Below are 21,018 nucleotides of genomic sequence, written 5' to 3' on the forward strand. Positions count from 1 at the left end.
CCCAGGCAAAGCCTTACTGTGCATTCAGTCTCCTCTAATCTTTTCCCCAGTTTTCTCTTTAGATGTCTCTATCAAGACTTACCTGCCCTATATCCTGTTTCTTCAGAACTCAACTTTCTATCTACTAAGTAGGATAAAATAATCTCTATTAATTCATTAATAGATATTAATGGGTTAAAAAAATCCCCCCAAACTTGGCAGTTGCTTGACTGAAGGGACAGTTGACGCAAGGTAAACTGCTGGTAGTCACAGATTCTCAGTGTGTCCAGAATAAAAGGTGCCTTAGAGATCATCTAGTATGATGGTGTTGAACCTTTTTTTCTTTCAACTGAAAGATAATTCAGGACACTACCTATAACACAAAAGGGGCAATGCCCTGATTGAGAGGAGGTAGGCAGCACGTCCCTGCTCAGCTTTCCCCAACCTCAAAGTGCTAGAGACATGCACAGAATTCCACTGATTCTACACTAAGACCCAGACAGAGGAAGGGAGCAAGGATCCCCCAGATAGGTAGGACCAGGGTTGAAGCACTCCTGTCATGTGAGTGCTGACAAACCTCATCTAATCTGACAAACTTACTTGGGAGAAGGTGGTAGCCAGAGAAGGCGGGGGTTATTTTTGATGAGTCATGGAATTTTTTCATCTATGGGCAAAACACGTGTGTGTGTGTGTGTGTGTGTGTGTGTGTGTGTGTGTGTGTGTGTGTATTTCTTCTAAGGATCTAAACGACTCTAGCCAGAGATAATAAGATACAAAAACTTTACTTCTGAGCTACTCGTTTGAATGTAGTACAGACTGTTAGTTACTCAGGGTCATTATCATGTGATGGGTTATCAAAGGCCTGTGTGGAACGTGTGGGATTTTTATGAGCTTGTTTTTATTATAGTAGAATGTTTAAAGGCCCCTTATGTACAAAGGGCTTTGAAAACTCTAATGGGGCTTCATAATCACCCGCATGATTATGAAGGTCAAATTGTGCTGAACAAACTTGAGAGCTATTTTTGAACAAAGTAGTGGATGAACAGAACAATATTAAAAAAAACCCTCCAACTCTTTTGGTCACCACTCTTAGCTCTTCTGGGTACAACACAGTCTCTCTCAGAGCTGGAGAAAATTGCTACTCTGATGCATGTTCCCACTTTGTTATAAACTCAAGGAGGTATTCTTTCCCTGGGTTTAAGATACAGAATGGACAGACTGTACACTAGGTTTCAGAGTAAAGAGTTGGTTGTCGTGAGTATTCAGACATACTTGCTAAGGAAACTTGCTCCAGTTTGTTTTTAGCCCTGTCCCCCATTGCCCCACAATCAACACGTGCCCTCAGGAGCAGGTTGGGCCTCACCGGATGTCCTTCTATAGAGACGCCTGCTGCTTTCACTTGCCATCCGCAGTTTTCCATCTCACACTAGGAAACTACAAGGTTAGAAAAACAATGGACCGTTTCCTTCCTCTTTCTTTAAACTAAGAGGCTGAGAGGAGGGCTTCGTATTCATTACTCACAAGCCAGACGTGAGGATAAAGGTCATTATAGTTCAAGTGTAACAAAAGTGAAAATCCACAGGTCTCAATGGATCCTCAGCCCAACTGGGGTCAAATAGCCCTCATCCTGTCCTTAGGGTGCTGTCTCAACCCGAGGTTCGCCTTAAGCTTTGCAAATATTTTGGGCTGACATTTGGAATCTGAGCTTGCTAAAAAGAGCTCAAGATGATGGGCACAGGGAGAGGGGAAGAATGGCCACAAAACAGCGTCAAGTTGGGGAAAGTCTCCCCTTCTAGAGCCTTGGCTGCCAGGCAATCTGGAACTGTTATTATTATTGGTTGTGACAGGTACATTTCTTAGAACCCCAGATTTGAGTGCTCCCATTGAGCAGTTAAGATGGGTTTTCCTGACATTTTGTTTCCTCTCTGTAATATCCTTTTGCCGTAGACTGTTTTCTCGTGGCTAGACACTTTGTGGCCAGAAAACCCTCCTCCAATGGGTGATGCAGACACCCTGGTAGCAGTGTTTCCTCATCATGCTGAAAGGGAGAAGGAAACCACCTTCTAACAACTTGCACCAGTCTCCCAGGGTATGCTGTTTATGCTAAAGAGCTGCTGTCGTGCTTTTTACAAGCCAGACTCTGTCACACTTGACATCCACAGAGCCCGAAGTGACAAGCTGCGGTAGTGTGACCTTGGGGGCAATGGGAGAGACACATAAAAAATTGCATCAATAACACAGAGTGTCTGAAAATCCTGCAGAGACAACAGGCAGGGCCATAGTCAGACTTTCAGGGGGCCCTCAATGTTTTTGCCATTGTGGCCGCTTCCTCCATGAAAATTAAGTAAGTAAATCATTAAATTTCATGACTGCATTGGTATAAGACAACATGTTAATGTTATCTATCACAATATTTCTTTCAGCCTAAAGGTTCATTTATTTCTTCTTACTTTAGAGGAAAGTAAAAAATTTTTGTGGTCCCCTGAAAGTTTTTTTGGGTGGAGGCACTGTGCCTGTTGTACCTAATGGATAACTGAGCCCTACCAACAGGAAGCTTCCTTGGCAGAAACTGGAGAAACTGACTATGAATTAGGCCAGTTTCATTACTTTGAATGACAATGCTGGGGCGTCTGGGTGCCTCAGTAGGTTGAGCCTAGGACTCTTGATTTCGGCTCAGGTCATGATCCCAGGGTCAGGTAATTGAGCCCTGCATTGGGCTCTATGCTGAGTATGGAGCCTGCTTGAGATTCTTTCTCTTCCTCTGCCCCTCTTTCCTTCTTGTGTGTCTGCTCTCTCTCTCTAAAATTAAAAAAAAATTTTTTTAAATGACAGTGCAAATGATAAGTGGGTTTGGGTCATAAAAAGAGAGAGATTAATTAAATGTGTGTACAAATCCACAAACCAAGTTCTCACAATTAGCAATAGGCTTGTATACAGGCCTTTGACATTTTGAAGTAAATTTTGAAACCTTGGTTTTGAAGTAAAAACCAGAAGTGTTAGAAATATTAAGGTGGTATGGCCTTGGGTCAGAATCCTGGTTCCACTACCCACAAACTCAGGCAGCCTACTTTACTCCTGGAGTAAGTTATTTTATTCCTCATTCTTGGCTTCCATCTCTGTAAACGAGAGATGAGGAAAGCTACCTCATCAGGTTACTGGGAGAACTAAGTGAAGTCCTATTTGTAAAGCACTTGGTAGAATGTCTCTGCTATGGTAAAATGTCCAATACATGTTGTTATAATTAGTATTATTATCATCATCATGAAGTATGGTTATCCCATTAATAAGATGAAGAAACTCAAGGTCCTCCGTTATTTTGCTGGACAGTCATTTTGCTAAACTCAGACAGGTAATAAGTACTTAAAAAGAAGGATTTATCTGAGATTAGAATTAATCAACAGCATGTAAAGAGAATATAGGAAATGATGGGAAGTTTCAAAGATAATCAAGATACAGATCCTGGCCTCAAGAAGAGTACTTCATAGTTAGGGAGACAGGACACATCTAGAAAGGATCAGAGACAGTCACAGTGGCGGTGGACAAGTTCTAAGCCCTCAGTAGGTTGAGATTTCCAGGAGGAGACTTTTTCTCAAAAGCACCTGTCACATCCTATCTAGAATTGTCAAATCTCAGTTTGTAAAAATGTCCTATTTCAACTGGGTAGGGAGCAAAGGTGGTTTGGTGCTGCCACCACCACACTGGCAGAATCCAAACACATGAGAACAGAACTCTTGGGCATCCAACGGACAACAGGACAGAGAAAGCAGCAATAGACACATGCACGCACACACAAGGTATTTGAATTACATGAGTTATATGAATAATACTTTATGTAGTGCTTTTAATTTTGTAAACATTTTTACATTTTTATTTTTCACCATTAAAATGATATACTCTACAAGGATTCCAACTGTTATTTTCATTTAAGGGTGAGGAAATTGAACTTGACTGATTTACCTAGTATCAGACTGCTAAGTCTTGGGCCTTTTTGCTTAGGTCTTCTGATGCCTTGTCTTTGTTGAATTACTATAAAATCTTCGTGTTGATCACAACAATAATGGAGTATTTATTGATCCCCTACTATTTCTTTGGCATATGTACTGTTTCTCACAGCTACCTTATAAGGTGAGGCTTCCTAATTCCATTTATAGTTGAGGAAACCCAGTCTCTTCCAGGTCAAGTAACTTATTCCAGGTTCTATTTCTATCTAATAAGTTGAGATCTTACTCTAGCTTTGTCTGACTTTAAGGGTCAAGTTCTTTTTTGCATGCTTCTTTGTCATTAGTTATTGGGGCTTGAGGGGATATAATTTTACTTTAATTTTTAATGAATATTTACCCAAATGATAAAGAAGTAAAGATTATTCTCAGATAATCAGCCAGTGACTTCAGAAAGATGTCTTTGAAAATAATGCTTAGTGTTGTTTACACAAATGAGCTGGAGTATAGATTTTTCAGATATTAGGATGAGGCATAGGAAAAACAGTATTTATCCCACCCTTATATTTGATCACAGTAAGATTATTATGTGTGTGTCTGAAGGACTTGGTTCTGAAGGTCTGGGCTAGACGGTGTCAAACTTTGTTTTCACCTTGCTGACAGAGGTAAGAGGAACCTTTGGTCCGAGCCTGAGTTGGGAAGCCCCCACTGCTTCTATGTTGCCTGCCCAGAGTGTTTTCATGTTTCTCCATGGGGTCATCTGAAACACCAAGTTCTCGGTCACATGTCTTATGTAGATTTTAATGTAGACAGTGTTGAATATGACACTCCCCACCCATCAGAGTGAGAGCATATTGCAAATGGTGGGAGACCAGTTGTGAATTGGTCTTTTATGCCTGAACCTGAACCTTGTCCCCATTTAAAGGATTCATTATTCACAAAAGCTTGCCTATATACTAAAACAATACTCACTTTCCACCTCATTGATTTTTCATATTGCATTTGTGAGCCTGAGTTTCTTTGAAGATCATGGGTTTGATAATAATAATTTTGAAAAATAAAATTCTTCTTAAGCATCCCAAGCCAAGTTTGAAGTTTGAAAAGAACTCTACTCTCTTTAAGTATGTGGAAGCATCTGTTGAGAATGCAGCTGGCCATTTATTACTGTTTTGTATTAGCTAATTGGAAAACACCTAAATTATAACTAGTCACCCCCGCAGTTCAGGGTTGATTAAACAGCCCATGACACTTTTTCCCTTGTAGGCTGTCTTAGGAGTAATTATAATGACCTGCCCATTGGATTGAGTTAATTAGTCCTCATTCTTTCTAGTGTTCCTCCTGGCAAATGTCCTAAGAATATCATACCATCTTGCACCACTTTTCCCCTCATATTTCACAATGGGCATGTATAACCAGGAAAGTTTAAGCAATTGCTTGGTTTGGTTTGGTTCTTTCAAAGGAATAGATAAATCATTGAGCTACACTTGAGAGAGGAAATGACAGTTTTTATCTTTTATTCAGGTACCTTGTATTTACAGGAGACCACAAAAGTTACTGACAGGATGTTATTGATTGCATTTACCCAATTGAGGCTTGAGATGAGGCCCTGCCATACCACACCACACAGTCTTCTCATTCCTGCCTGACAGCCTGATCCCAGATCTTCTGGACTCTCTCATGAAATCGAGAATTTTTATAATAGAGATTTCAGGCCTTCTGACCAATTTCCCATGAATTATTCTTCTAATTTAGCTCCCTTCTCTCTGTGCCAGTCAGTAACAGTATCCCCTTTTGTTGGCTACCTTGGCTAATTACTTGAAGGAACTAATGAAGATCAAATATTCGTTGTAGTAACTAAGTACCAGTAACTGAGTATTAGGCCCTCTTATAAGTGATTTATCTATTAGCTCTTTTAATCCTCACAACAACTTTCAGAGGGAAGGGCTATGTTTTTTTTTTCCCCTCATTTTATAGGTGAGGAAACAGATACATACTGATTTGTGATTAACCTGAGGCATAGGCCTTCCTCCCCTTCCTTTTTTTACCTCCCCTGCCCTATTTTTTCCTTCCCCTTCCCACCACTTCCTTTCTCTTCTTTCCTTCCTCCGCTCCCTTTTCCCCTCTCTAGACCCCCCCTTTTCCTCCCCTGTCCATCTCCTTCCTTCCTTCCTTCCTTCCTTCCTTCCTTCCTTCCTTCCATCCATCCATCCATCCATCCATCCATCCATCCATCCAAGTCTAGTTGAGCCCTTAAAGTGTGCTGAGTAGTAGTATAGGCACGTGGGGTGACAGTGAACACAGAAGACAAAGTCCATGCACTCAGGCAGCTTCACCACTATCCTGTAATACCCCAAATGACACATCTCCCCCAGGATTTCCAGATTAATTCCACCCAACTTCTAACCCACCTTCCCTTTCAATCCATTTTAGTAATTACAAATTTCAAAGGGTCTTATTTTAGGTAATGTGACTGCTTCAAAACCTTTGTGTGCCAATAGACAGTGTCTATCTTTATCTGAAGTACCTTGTTACATGGTCTTGCCTCCTGTGAGTGGTCACAAAATTCAGTGTAACTGTGAGACTGTGTTGCAATGAGAGAGAGCTCTCTGGGACATGACTGGACCCATTTCAATAAAAGAAGCTGATTTAGGATTTCCTGAATGACATTTGCAATTTGGGAGTGGGGCATTTAATCCCAAAAGCCATGGATCATGCTAACTGTGGACATCAGCCTGAGTTAAAACATTCACCCCTAGGGAGAATTTCTAGATATTTTAATTATAGTCAGTTAAGATCACTCTTCCCTCTCCAGTTTTCTCACTTCTTGTCATGTGACATTTCTTCTCGTGTCAGCTTGTATAGGGGAAGGTATACCTTTTATATATTTTCAAAATCAGAATACCTAGATTTGTATTTGTCCTAGCTCATTGCTTGTTAGCTATGTGACCTTGCACAAGACATAATCTTCCAGAGCATCAGTTTCATTAACTTTAAAATAGGAATGATAATATTATCGGCCTCACCTACTGCATAGGTTGTTTTCAGGGTCAAACAAGATCAAAGGAAGAGTTTATTGTACCCTGTGAGCTACTTTACAAAAATAAGTACCCTTTGCTTTCCTCCTCCTTCTCCTCTTTGGAGATTCCACTTTTACTGCCAGGATGATATGTTGTATCTATCTGACTATAAGGAAGACCCATGCTAATGCCTGTGTTAACTAGGAAACTGAACATTGTTTTCAATTTTCCCTCAGGGACAGAATATTTATTACATATATATATGTGTGTGTGTGTGTGTGTGTGTGTGTGCGTGTGTGTGTGTATGGAGGCCTTTAGAATATGATGATACATATGTGAGGAGTGTGGGCTCTTGAAATATTTTCTTTGGGGAAAGAAAGCAGAGGGAAAAAAAGAGTACCATCTTGAATTTTTCTTGAGTTGAGGTTATTGAACACGTAGTGTATTAAATGGAGTAGAATTTCCGTAATGAAGATGTTTTACATTTTAAATATCTTCATCACATCTTATTGAGTAACTATTGGTATGCACATCTTAATTACAACAAACCGTAAAGGATTGATTGTTTTTTATCCACGTAAATTATTTTATGGGCCTCTGGGTTTCTGTCTTGGATACCGAAAGAACCTCTCCCAAAATGTATGCAAAATATACAGTTTGGAGATAATGACAGGTGTGTGTATATGTTTTCTTTTTTTTCACAATTTCCTTACTTCTTTGCAGCCTTCCACCCATTGTTTCAATGGAATTTATTACTTTAGTAGAAGGCTAAAATAGCTGATCCCAAAAAGTCAATTGAGTTTCTGAACTTATTTATTAAAGTTCTCAAAGAGAGAATACTTTTTGAAAGCTGAGACTTTTAGTATAAAAGCCTGAGCTGGAAAGCTTAAGATTTTGGAAGTTTCAATGCCCAGAGTTTATACCAAACCACATGAGTATTTTGCTGCCCAAAAGAGATCTGGTTTGAGCAGCAGGTACCCAGGGGGAAAAACAGAAGTTAGAGGCTAATGAGGAGCTGAAGCAAGTTTTTAGTGCTCTGCTTCCCTCCTACAGAACCTTTGGGGAACCTGAGGATAGGATGGGATAGGATAGGATAGGATAGGATAGGATAGGATAGGATAGGATAGGATAGATTTGGGGCCCTGTACCTTGATTCCTGATGAAGGTCAAGAGAAGGAAAGCAATTCTTGTAGGTAAGTCCATTCCAGCATGGTTTTGCAGTAGCAAAGTATAAAAGATGACGGGAAGGTCTAGGCAGAGAAAGTCTTAAGTAGCACCCCAAAAAGCCTGCAGCCCCTAGAGATGCCAGATTCAAAAATCCCCATTCCCCTGAGATGAGTGTGGCCATTTACATTTACCATTTTTTAACACACAAAATTCGTAATGGCTACAAGTGAGTCATTGCAGTCTGATTTTCCTTTCTCATGTCTAGATGTCAAATAACCCAAAGTCTCTGGAGTCATCTGTGTGACCTTCAAAGACCCATCAACCTGAGAACAGAGCAGTAGGATGCAGGTTTTTCAACCATGGATGCCATAGTGGTAGGTCACAAGGTCATAGAACAAGTTCCACTACAAATCAGTGTTGGATGGATGCTGATGGACAGGGTTGACATCATCTGGTACTCACCAGCAAGGCCCTATCACTTGTGTCACTTGGTGCCTATTCTGGTGATTGGTTGGTGCCTGTACCCTATTGCTTGTTAAATATTTTAAATATCACATCTACTGATGTCCTTGGCCTAATATCAGGAAGTTTCAAAAGCCCCTTCCCCTGACGTGGATCACCCCATAGGGATACAATAAAAGAAAGGGATGGAAACATCCTGAAATGATGATGATCCTGTCCTAAGGAGACCAGAATGAACCCATGACTAAGCTCACCTTGATTGTCAAACTTAAGTTTTCCACTATCAGTTTGTGAACAAATTTAAGTTCATTTACAGTGAATAAAAAGCTCCATTTTTAACATGTAAATTACGATACTGCTACAAATGTGAATCACTGTATTCTAGCTTTTGCTTCTCATCTCTAGATGTCAAAGCCTCTAAAGCCATTGGGCATTAGGTTGGGGAGGTCGAAGGGGAAACCTGTTCTTCTGCAGTTTTAAGGAGTGGGAAAGAGGGCTCAGTGGTAGTGTGTTACTACAGTGGAGTTGGACTTCCAAGCTGGCATAGTGGAACTTTATTTTTCTACCATGTAGGCATTGAGAAGAATTTGTCAAGCAAACCCCACAACAGATATGAGGTTAAAGGATATGTTTCTTTCACATGGGCTAAAACCAGGAGAGCTCGATATCAAATAGGAAAAAAAATCAACTAGAGGAAGAGTAAAAAACCAAACCAATACAAAAATACCAGAAAGGAAATGGGCTGATGTTCATAGCTTACCACAAAGTTAATCAAAGGGACTTAAATGTTCTTGGAGGGAAGAGATTTATCAGCATGTCTAAGAATGAAATTTTAAAAGAAATAAGTGTTTTGAGTCTATGTTTGAAAGTAGCAGGTAAATTCAAAGGGATTTAAGACATGGTCTTTGTAGAAAAGTTACTTGCCCCTTAAAAAATGTTGTATTTGCCTGGGTAGACTAGGATGGGGCCATTGGATGTCTCTGGTTAGGACCCTGGTTGAGAGATATGTTCATCAGATCAAGGATGAGTTCCTCATATGGGAGCAGCGTGGATATTGTTAGGTATTGGAATGGGTAACCAGACAGAGCGAGGGAGTCTTTTCTCAGAGGTTATGAAAATCAGGAAACATTTTTATTGGTCTATTTAGGTTTTAAACTTCTTCAAAGTAAGAGGAAGAAAAGATGAAGCAGCTGAGTCCAATGTAGTGAGCATCCTGAGCCAGTGCAATACTAGGTTGTCTTCAAATATTAATTATGTATATTTGAAACTTAAAACCATCATAGAAGTTTCACTTAAAATAGTGGATAACAAACATAGGTAAGAATGGTAAGAATGAAGAGCATGGGGGAACATTACTGACAAGGGTCAAGGGAAATGGTCTTATTGGTCTCAACATTTATTTTGATTTTGAGTCCATCTATTTTTCAGAATTCCATTAGAAGGCATTCCATTATTGCTACAAAGTGTCACCAAGTGACCCTCATACTGATACTGGTCACAATCTGGAAAGCCTTCAGAGGATTTGCTATGCTAAAAAAAAAAAAAGGCTTGAGAAAGGTATTGTTAATTCAGTATCTCTAGGTTTCAGGGTGATTTAAAAAAAAACTCATAGGATCAGGGTCATCTCTATGTTGTACGGGGCTCTAGAAATGTATATTTTTTTGCAGGGCCCTGTTCATAGAAACACTTTGATTAAAAAACATAAAGTCAATGGACCCCTGTGAGGTATAATCATTTATCAGTGAAAATTTAGAATAATGGATGGACAAGTGTTACTTCTGTGTTTGTTATGTGTCCAGTCAGCACCTGTGAAGGTCCTCATGCTCTCTGGGCACTAGCTCTTCCTGTTTAGGTCCAGGGACCTTCTCTCTCTTCTCCTTTTTGTCAGATGCACCATTCCTGGCTAACTTCATATCTCCCACTGTGGGAAAAAGGTAAGAAATACATTATTAGTCCCCACAGTCTTTGGAGCCTGTTGGTATTAAAGCAGTATGGACTGATTTTACCTCTTTAGCTCTCCCACAGTCCTCTGTTCAGTGCTGGTCAGGTCGGTACTCATGACACCTTATCCTCTTTGCGCTGCCCGTGAATATGGGCCTCCAGTGACTCATAAGCATCATTAACCAAGCTTCTTTGCCGATGACCGCAAGGGTGAGTTTTACCCGGACAATGCAGAAAAGTGGGAACAGTCATTTATTTTTTTGGTCATGTTAAATTGACTGCTTGCAATTACATAGTGTAAATGTAGAATAACACATCTTCAAGTATGTCTTCTGTCAGGTGCTGCAGACTAGTGATCTCCTTCAGTGTTGATAGTGGGAGAGGGTCCTGCAGGCCCAGCAGAAGAGTGGTTCCCTACCTACAAAAAAGCCAACATGAGAAAATGCAATGTTAGCACATTGATCAGAGACAAGGGGACATGTGTTACAAGGGTATGTGATACAGTTAACAGTCTCCAAAAACCTTGGAGGAGATGAGGGACTCAGGCATTCCTGTAGACTGACATGTGGCGAGGAGTGTGTCAGGGGACGGTGGCTACCCTTAGGCCAGCAATGAGGGTGGGGCGTCCTGATGTTGAAGGACCCCCACTGCCACCCTGCTACCCTCGGGTTTTGTAGATTGGAGGCAGCACTGCAGTGGGAACACTGACAAGCCCACAAATGCCAGGCTCAAGTCCAAAAGTGGTTACTTCACCCATTGCCCTGAATAATCCTATGTCCGATGTGAGTGAGTCACCCAAAGTCAATATGCCAGCACCCACGCTGGCAGCCCAGTCGTTTGCAAGGAAACAGCATGCTGGCTGTTGAGGGGGAGGGGACCTGTTTGCCAGGCTAACCTCCTGGAACACATCTGGACCACAGGCCCCAGAAAACCGAAAGGTATGAGGTCAGGGGTTCCTTGGGGCATCTGATTGAAGCCACCCTGGGACAGAGGGTTGGAGAGTGCCCTGAAAAGAAGTGGAGGCTAGCACCCCTGCAGGCACTGGTCTGGGATGGGGCTGCCAGACCTGGATGGCACTGCTAGCCAGCCCTGGGAGATCCCAGGCATCTGAGGAAGACTTAGAAACATTTGCACAGGTGCTCTGATGGGATTGGGCCACTTGCCTGGACCTAAGGTTGGTGCCGTGTAGGGTGTTTTGTCGTAGATCTGGAAGCATGCAGGGATCATATGTAGAGGGCCATACTGTTGACTCAGAGCTGGATACACGTTAACCCTTCAGTTTGCAATGGTCTGTCAGAGTGCAGGGGTAGTTTTCCAAAAAACAACACCTGTATAATAATTTGTTAGGGAAGCATATATATGTGTGTGTATTCCCCTAACACATGCATGTGGTCACATATATACATTTTTATATACATTCATATAAAAATATATAAGCACATAATTTATACTTTTTTATAAACAGGTATAAACATAAACATGTGTATGTCTTTCACACGTATATCTCTTTCATTTGATAGAAGAATTTGGCTTCATTAATTCATTTTAATTGATTTTTTCATTCATGTAACCTATTTATTGCAAAGCAACCATTTTCATGTTTTTGATCCAATAAAGTATTCCAATATGTGAAATCATGACACTAATATGACATTAATCTTCATTTCTTTTTTTTAAATTTTTTTTAACGTTTATTTATTTTTGAGACAGAGAGAGACAGAGCATGAACCGGGGAGGGTCAGAGAGAGAGGGAGACACAGAATCAGAAGCAGGCTCCAGGCTCTGAGCCATCAGCCAAGAGCCCGACGCGGGGCTCGAACTCACGGACCGCGAGATCGTGACCTGAGCTGAAGTCGGCCGCTTAACCGACTGAGCCACCCAGGCGCCCCTTCATTTGTTTTTAAAATAATCTCTAGGCCCAACATGGGGCTCAGATTTACAACCCTGAGATCAAGAGTCACACACTGTTGGGCACCTGGGTGGCCCAGTCGGTTAAGCGGCCGACTTCCTTTGGGTCATGGTCTTGCGGTTTGTGAGTTCAAGCCCCATGTCGGGCTCTGTGCTGACAGCTGGGAACCTGGAGCCTGCTTCAGATTCTGTGTCTCCCTCTCTCTCTGCCCCTCCCCCATTCATGCTCTGTCTCTCTCTGTCTCAAAAATAAACACTAAAAAAAAAAAAAAAAAAAAGAGTCACATGCTCTACCCACTGAACCAGCCAGGAGCCCATTTCTTCACTTCTTAAGGGAGCTGGATAGATACACTTATGGCACCTTGGTTTCTCTTTACAACCATATTTTCTTTATGGCTGATACTTTTGTGTAATTTTGTATAAGTTGGGAGATTTCTTACTAATTTGACCCTGCTTGTCTAGTCTTTTTCCTTTCAGTATATAGTACTTCTTGTTATATTTTCAAAAGAATACTTTATAAAGAAAAAATATTCAGCAAATAAAGGAAATGAAAACCCCAATGGATGTTGTGTAAGAATAGGATTGTATCATTACCAATGAAATTTTCTTTCCTATAAACAAAATGAGGAACCAGACTAAGAAGTATTAAGTATGCTTAAATATGCTGAGGTCTTGGAAATTGTAACTGTAAGAACGTGTATCACTGTACCGTGCTTAAGGGGTATAGCTTTCTCATTCTCTACATTCACTGGAATTTTGAGAAGTAGTGCCAAGTATATGTTGTGAGCTTTGTCCACTCTGAACTCAGTGGCAATGCAAGAGGCTCCTGGTTTGGTGGCCACATCTCAGGTTCGAAGAGGGAGGCAGTACAGGGGCAGAGTGGGCTGCATGGTGAGGCAGTGGTGCATATGGGCCTCAAGGGCTGGGCAGTGGTTTGGAAATTGCAGTAGTGGATGTGGTGAGGTGCTGCCCAGATGTCCCTTCAGGAGGAGACAGACACACATCGCCCAGCTGCAAGGAGAGCTGGCTGCTGATGGATCTCAGCTGAATCCCTCTCTGAGAACTGCCTTTTGCCAAAGGTTATACCTCCTTCCTGGGAGGAAGCCCACCTCTGGTGCCTGGTCAAAGGGGGGTGGAGGGCACAGCACCTTGACATAATTTCTGACATCCTGAAGGGCCACCCCAGCTCCAGAGCTTCAGATGGGATCCACTGAGGCCTGAGTTGTGGACGCATCATGGTTCGCCTTCCCCCTTTGCCCAGTCCCGCACCCCTCGCTCCCTCAAGGGGCTTCCTGAGAGCTCCCCAGTAAGCCCTGCATGCAGATCTCAACATCTCACTGTCGGTTTCCAGGATGCCTGATGTAAGATAGTAACAGGCTTTCCAGGCAGAGGGTGGCTTTGGGAAACAGTCAAGATGTCCAGTTGGCTGGGGTGTTGTGTTGAGTGTAGGGGCAAGTGAGATAGAAATGTGGCAAAGGGGCAGGTCTGGGGGGTGGTGAGGATCTGCAGTTTTGAGCACAGGGCAGCCTTATGGCCAATTTAGGTCAAATTACCAAAAAATTTTGTGGTATATCTCAGGGACCATATTATAATGAGAAAAGTAACTGAAAGAAGTCGGTTTATAATGTACTGTCATTTTGAGATGCAAATCCCATCATTAGTGAACCATAGTTTTTAAAACATTTTTTCAGGAAACAGGGATAGATCTGAGAGGATTGTCTACATAAGCAATCTCCACATGCATTTACAAAATAGCTGGTAGGGGTTAAAGAGATTGCCTCTTCACTTTCGAATACTTGTTCCTAGGTGAACAGAAACTATGTCCTACTAGGTACTAGAGATTATGTATGTTCTCTCTGAACCTACAACAACCCTGCAAGGCAGTATTAATGTACCAGTTTTAGGGATAGGGAAACTGAGGCTTAGATGGAATAAGGGACTTGCCTGGTGAGTAAGGGGTAAAGATGGGATTCAATCCCAGATTTCTTTAACTTAGAAGCTTCTGCTGTCCAAATCAGATGAGCAGGTCTCATGGAGCCCATGACCTGGGCCTCGTGCTCCAGGGCTCTGACTCACCAGGCCTAAGTGGTGACCAAGACATGTGCTTATTAACCCTTGTAAGTCATCTGTTCAAGTAACCAAAGTGGCGCTTCAGTAACTTAGCCGTTGATTTCAACAACGGCTCCTTCTTCAGTCACAATAATAATCATAAATAGCACTTCTATTTTTATTATTTGCAGAGCCCTTTCTATGCATCGTGTTGTCCGAGCTTCACAACAGGGCTCTGTGGTAAGTAGAACAAAGCATTAGCCCCGTTCTGTGGATGAAGGGACCGAGGCTCAAAGAAGCTTAGGTGCTCACTCACTTGGCTCAAAAGGGGCAAGACCAGACCCTGAATTCTCGTGTTCCCTTTTGTGTTCCAGGTCGCTTCTCTTAAGCCATTTACTTAAACATCTGAGAGGGAATGAGGCTCTAAGGAGAATGTATCTCTGTCTTTGACCTTGGTTGAACTTAATACTCTGTAAATACACCAAGATTGTCTGTGAACAATTCATCAGCCAAGAAATAAAAATGGCAAGTTCAAAGTGATTAAAAAGGAGGTTCGACCCTACTGTAACTTGCTGGGTAGACACCATATTCTGGCACCCTCGTACTTGACTATAATTATCTCTAATTATCATTCCATTCTGGTGGATGCTTTCTACTTTTATCAAAACCTGATCTTTCCCCTCATGTCACCTGCAAGGCCCTTTTTTCTAAACTCCATAGGATTTGTCATTTAAAGGTGATTGCCATGTCTCACTAGCAAAAAATTCCCAGGTTATTGAAACAAGCACCTTCTTCTCTATACTTGGGGTTTTATATCATTGTTTACCTGACCCTTTGTGCTCTTTAAGTTTTAAGGATTTTTGTTAATTTTTTTCGACCTTTCTGATGCCTCTAAGCATGGTAGTTTTTGTTTGGGTTTCTGGCTTTGCAATATACCTGGTATTTGTTAGCACCACAGTCTTGCAGGAAAAAGGAATAGAGATGGGGATTCTCTGTAACTAGGAAAAATGGGATATACCAGATGTGGATGGGAAGAAGTATAGGAAGAAAGGGGGAGGGGAGGGACAGAAATGGCCTTCCTGAGAAAATACTTCCCTCTGGGCTCAGCCAGGCATTGGGACTTCTCTGTTTCTCAGAGAAATTCCCCCTCCCCCCCCCCTTTTTTTTTTTAAATAAACTTCATGAAAGTGAATTGTGTGTGAAGGAAAAATGACCTCACAAATTACTCTGCTTTCCATGAAGTAAAAAAATCATCGTGGAAAATTTACAAGGAAAACAATTTAATTTCTCTATTTCTCTTGCCATATGATTTTCAATATTACTCAACACTTGGACCATCCCTGCTAAGTGTCTGTCCTTTTTGACCTCATTTGTATTTCCCAATCACTTTGTTTAGCAGCTTGCTAAATATAATGCCCCTTCACCCTAGGTCCTTTTTTCAACAGATGAAGGATGAGACAGGAAGTAGTGATATAATTTCCCTGGATTCACACTGCAAGTTAATGGCAGAGGCCAGGGCTGTGTGAGAACTTAGCACCAGCCCTTTTCCTAGCTCTGCTCTTGGGCACAAATAGTAGGAGACAGACCAGCCTTCCAGGGTGAGGACTTTATCAGAGATTAACAATTTGGTCTTATAGAACACGGGTGGGCAAACCATAGCTAAGGGCCAAATCTGGCCTGCTGTCGGTTTTCTTACGGTCCTCAAGGTAAGAATTTTATTAGAGTTTTAAAAATCAAAAGAATAAGGATATTTCACAACACACAAAAATTATATGAAATCAGTTTCGTGTCCATAAATACAGTTGTACTGGAACACAGCCACACTTGTTTGTTTACATATTGTCTTTGGCTGCTTTCATGCTACAATGGAAGAGTTGAGTGGTTGCAACAGAAACTTGAAAAGCCTAAAATAGTTTATAATTTGTAAATTAGATGGCCTGCAAAGCCTAAAATATTCACCATAGTGCCTTTTATAGAAAAAGCTTACTGACCCCTGATATAGAAGATTCTGAGGGATGAGCCATGAAATAAGTATTAGTTTTTTGGCTCATGCCTGGGGCCCGCGTCTGTCAGCAATGGGAGGCAGAAAAGGGTGGGGCAGTGGAGAAGCTACAGGAAGATTCTAATTTTTCTCAGACTAGGGCCTGTATGAATCCCTAAGTATATCAAAGGACCCCACTCCCCTTTTAAAAACCAATTCTGAGGTTTTCAGTTATGGGAAAGGAAAACGACACTTAGAAAAGTTCAGTGACTTTCTGAAAGCTATGCACCCAGTCAGTGGTCTGCCTGTGACTTAAGCCCAGGAGTTTACGTTCAATGCAGGGTGCTTGAAGCACACCGTGCTTCTTCTGCAAGCTGGGCAGCCTGGGAGAAGCCAGGGCTGCTGGTGGGAAGCCTTTGTACTGAAGCAGGGGAGGCGGCCACCAGGCCTCCACTAGCGCTCCCAGATCACACCACTCTTTTTTTTTTTTTAATTGAAATGGCCTTTTTTTTTTTTTTTTCCAAGTTTATTTATTTTATGAGAGAAAGAGAGAGGAATAGAGAAAGGGAGAGAGAGAGAATCCCTGGCAGGCTCTGCACTGTTAATACAGAGCCCCTCACAGGGCTCAAACTCACCAACCGTGAGATCATGACCTGAGCCGAAATCAAGACACTTAACCCACTGAGCCACCCAGGCACCTAGATTGCAGCACTCTTGTGTTCTCTGCTAAACCTGGCAGTCCTAAGGGCCTGTGCGGTCACATCTTATTTCAGCAGCTGGAGTATGAATCCTTTGAATAGGGTTTCCAGATTTAACAAGTTAACATGCAAGATGCCCAGTTAAATTTGAATTTCAAATAAATGCTTTTTTAGTTCATGTATGTACCATGCAATATTTGAATCTATTTGTATGAGATATATTTAAAAAGTTACATGAAGAATTGTTTATTGCTTATCTGAAATTCTGATTTAACTGGACATCCTGTAATTTTTCTGATTACTCCTCTTTTGAGGGCAGGGATCAGGTACTTTACTCTTTATTTATCTACCTCTTTCCTCCCACGTCACCATCACTCCCACACGCAGCCCCACAGCACCTAACTGTGCCTTTCAAAGACACTTAGGTACTAAATTTAATGAAAACCACCCTCTTTCAGGCTAGGCACTAGCTCCCACCGAGGCTGAGGAGGCAGACATGTAAACAGATTCATTTCACTATATTCTGATTCCCACCAGTGGCAGGGTGAATCAAGAGCTGCGGGGGTCTCAGGGAGGGAGCCCCTCGGCCTCCAGGATACAAACTGAAAAGGCTTCCCAAAGGATGTGATCCCCAAGGTGAGATTTGAAGTATGGGTAGGAATTGATAGACAAGGCGAGGGAAGGGAATAGCATGCGTGGAGTCATATCTAAAGAAAAGGGAGGGACGCCTGAGTGGCTCAGTTCTTTGAGCCTCGGGCTCTTGATTTTGGCTCAGTTCATGATCTCGCAGTTCACGGAATTGAGCCCAAATTGGGCTCTGCGCTGACAGTGCGAAGCCTGCTTGGGAATCTCTCTCTCTCTCTCTCTCTCTCTCTCTGCCCCTCTCCAGTTCGTGTGTTCACGTGGGCTCTCTTTCTCTTTCTCTCTCTCAAAATAAATAAACATTTTTAAAAAAGAAAAGAAAAGGGGATGGTGTGCCCAGGAACAGAGAGATAAGCTGGGTGATTGGTGCACTGGTATCTGGGACACAGTAGGCACTTGATAAACAGTGATCCAGAGATTTGCCCCAAAGGCTAAATTCGGTAGCTCTTTAGAAGTGGCCCTAGAATTAAGACCACACAAGATCCTTGTGCTCAGTACTGTGACTCTAACTACCAGTGCTTGGGCCATTAACCTTGCAGCCTTTTCAGTCAAGCAAATGTTCTTGGAAACTAATTGCCTGTTTGCTTCAGGTTAGTTTCATGATATAGTTGGCATGTCCTACACCATGGCATGAAAGAAATCCCATAGTGAAGTCTAATATTCACTTACCGTTCTTGAACTAGTGATGGGAAAGAGACCCATGCCTACTTGGGCCTGAGGCTGAGCATTTCATCTACCTTGAGGATCTAACTGGCCATGGTGACTCTCTGTGAGGTAAAAAGGAGTCTGTCATTAGTCAGCCTTATTCCTGTTAACATTAACCTCATGCTTTGCTGTCCTTAGTCTTTTTTCAAATAACACTAATAGATAATATAATATGCATGGTACCTTGTATGTGTCCCTCTTCTCTACTTTTCCATCTTGCTAGGTATCCAGAAGCCTGCACTGTATGGGCAGTCTCAGTGGACAACCTTACCCTCACTTTGGAGGGCAGTTGGTCAGTGAGGTGGCTCTGTCCCTGCTGAGTCACTCTAAGTTCACTGTGTCCCTCTACAAAAGTCTACAGTTTTCATCAATCACCTTTTCCTTATAGCAGCCCTCTGGTTCCAGTAAGTGCTTCCTTCCCTTGGTCCTCCCCTGCTGCAGGCTTTGGGTAGTAATGGCTCCCCACTCTTGCTTGCCATAGGGTATGCATTTTTCCTGGTTGTTTTTCCTAAATACTGCCCACACCTTGATAAACAGTCATCACTTTATTAAACTCTCCTGAAGTGTACCATTTATTTCTTGATAGAATCCTGACTGATGCAGATAAAATAAGTATCAGGACAATAATTTATTTGCTTATTAATTTCTATTTACAATACTAAAGATGGAGGAAAAGCTAATTCAAGGTCATACTTCACTCTATTGTACATTTTGAACAACAGGTGACTGTTATGTAGGAAAATACGTTGGTTTGGAAAATAAACTGCATTTCAACTTAGTTAATATCTCTAGGGTGTCTCTGGTGTTAAACACAAAACAAGTGAATTATTCAAGAGAGTTGCCTTTTTTTTTCTGCAGGTGCAGATATAATGGTAAAGAACATGAGTTTTGATGTCAGGAAGATTTAGTTTTGAATCTGAGCTCTTTTAGTTACTTCCTTGTGGTTAAGGGATAAGTTGCTTCCCGTGGCCTTATCTATAATATGTGAATGATAATTCCTCTCTCACACAGTGGTTGTGACAGTTAGGTGAGATATCAGGTAGAGGACCTGAATAGACATTTTTCCAAAGAAAATATACAAATGGCCAATAGGTACATCCCTAGTCATCAGGGAAATGAAAATCAAAACCATGAAGAGATATCACCTCATACTTGTTAGGATGACTATTATTAAAAAGACAAGAGCTAACAAATTTTGGGGAGGATGTGGAGAAAAGGGAACCCTTGTACAGTATTGGTAGGAATGTAAATTGGTGCAGCCCCTCTAGAAAACAGTATGGCCGTTCCTCAGAAAATTAAAAAAATAGAACTGCCATATCATCCAGCAATCCCACTCCTGGGTATATATCTGAAGGATATGAAAGCAGGATCTGAAAGAGAAGTATCTGCACTCCCACATTCATTGCAACATTATTCACAATAGCCAGAATGTGGAAACAACCTGCATGTCTGGCAATGGATGAATGTGGTGTTTATACAATGGAATATTATTCAGCCACGAAAAAGAAAGAAATCCTGCCATTTACAACAGTGCAGATGAATCTGGAGGGCATTATGTTAAGTGAAACAAACCACACAGAGCAAGATATATATTGTATGGTATCACTTATATGTGGAATCTTTTTAAAAAAGCCAATTTTGGGGCGCCTGGGTGGCTCAGTTGGTTAAGCATCAGACTTCGGCTCAGGTCACGATCTCACTGTCCGTGAGTTCGAGCCCTGCGTCGGGCTCTGTGCTGACTGCTCAGAGCCTGGAGCCTGTTTTGGATTCTGTGTCTCCCTCTCTCTCTGAACCTCCCCCGTTCATGCTCTGTCTCTCTCTGTCTCAAAAATAAATAAACGTTAAAAAAAAATTTAAAAAAAGCCAACTTCATATAAACAGAGAGTAAAATGGTGGTTGCTGGTGTCTGGGGGAGGGGAAAATAGGAAGATGTAAGTCAAAGGGTACCAAATTTCACTTATAAGATGAATAAGTTCTGAGGATCTAATGTATAGAATGGTGACTGTAAGTAAATAGCACCATATTTTACACTTGAAATATCCTGACAGATCTTAAGTATCTCACCACACACACACACACACACACACACACACACACAGAAGATAATATTTATAAAACACTTAATTTGTTGCCTGATACATAATAGGAATACTAAAATGCCTAAGTAGGTATTTCCCCCCAGAATGCAAAAAAACACCAATTTAAAGGGATAAGGCATCTCTGTGCTGATTACCTCATTATTTACAATATCCAAATAATGAGAGCAGCCCAAGTGTTCACTGATAGAGGAATAAAGAAGATATGGTGTGTATATATATATATATATATATATACACACACACACACACACACACACACACACACACACACACACACACACACACACATATACACACAATGGAATATTATTAAACCATAAAAAAAAAGAATTCTTCCCATTTGGAACAACATGGATGGGGCTGGAGACTATAATGCTAACTGAAAAGAGTCACTCAGAGAAAGACAAATACCATATGATTTCACTCATTTAT

The 21,018-nt window shown here is 41.5% G+C and overlaps 1 long non-coding RNA gene across 4 annotated transcripts in view; it reads left to right on the forward strand.

Moving 5' to 3' along the window:
• The window catches only part of LOC132685398 (uncharacterized), a 96,426-nt gene that overhangs the window by 35,979 nt on the left and 39,429 nt on the right, over positions 1-21,018 (forward strand). The window contains exon 1 of one of the 4 annotated variants that reach the window (XR_013550470.2): positions 12,951-14,701. The exons of 2 other annotated variants lie outside the window; for them this stretch is intronic. This is a non-coding gene — a long non-coding RNA (uncharacterized LOC132685398). Of the gene's footprint in view, positions 1-12,950; positions 14,702-16,993; positions 18,892-21,018 lie in introns of those variants that run through there. One more of the 4 variants, XR_013550468.2, reaches the window with a different exon arrangement.

Source organism: Panthera onca, chromosome D2 (genome assembly GCF_046562875.1).
Source record: "Panthera onca isolate mPanOnc1 chromosome D2, mPanOnc1 haplotype 2, whole genome shotgun sequence".
NCBI classification, from domain to species: Eukaryota; Metazoa; Chordata; class Mammalia; order Carnivora; family Felidae; genus Panthera; species Panthera onca.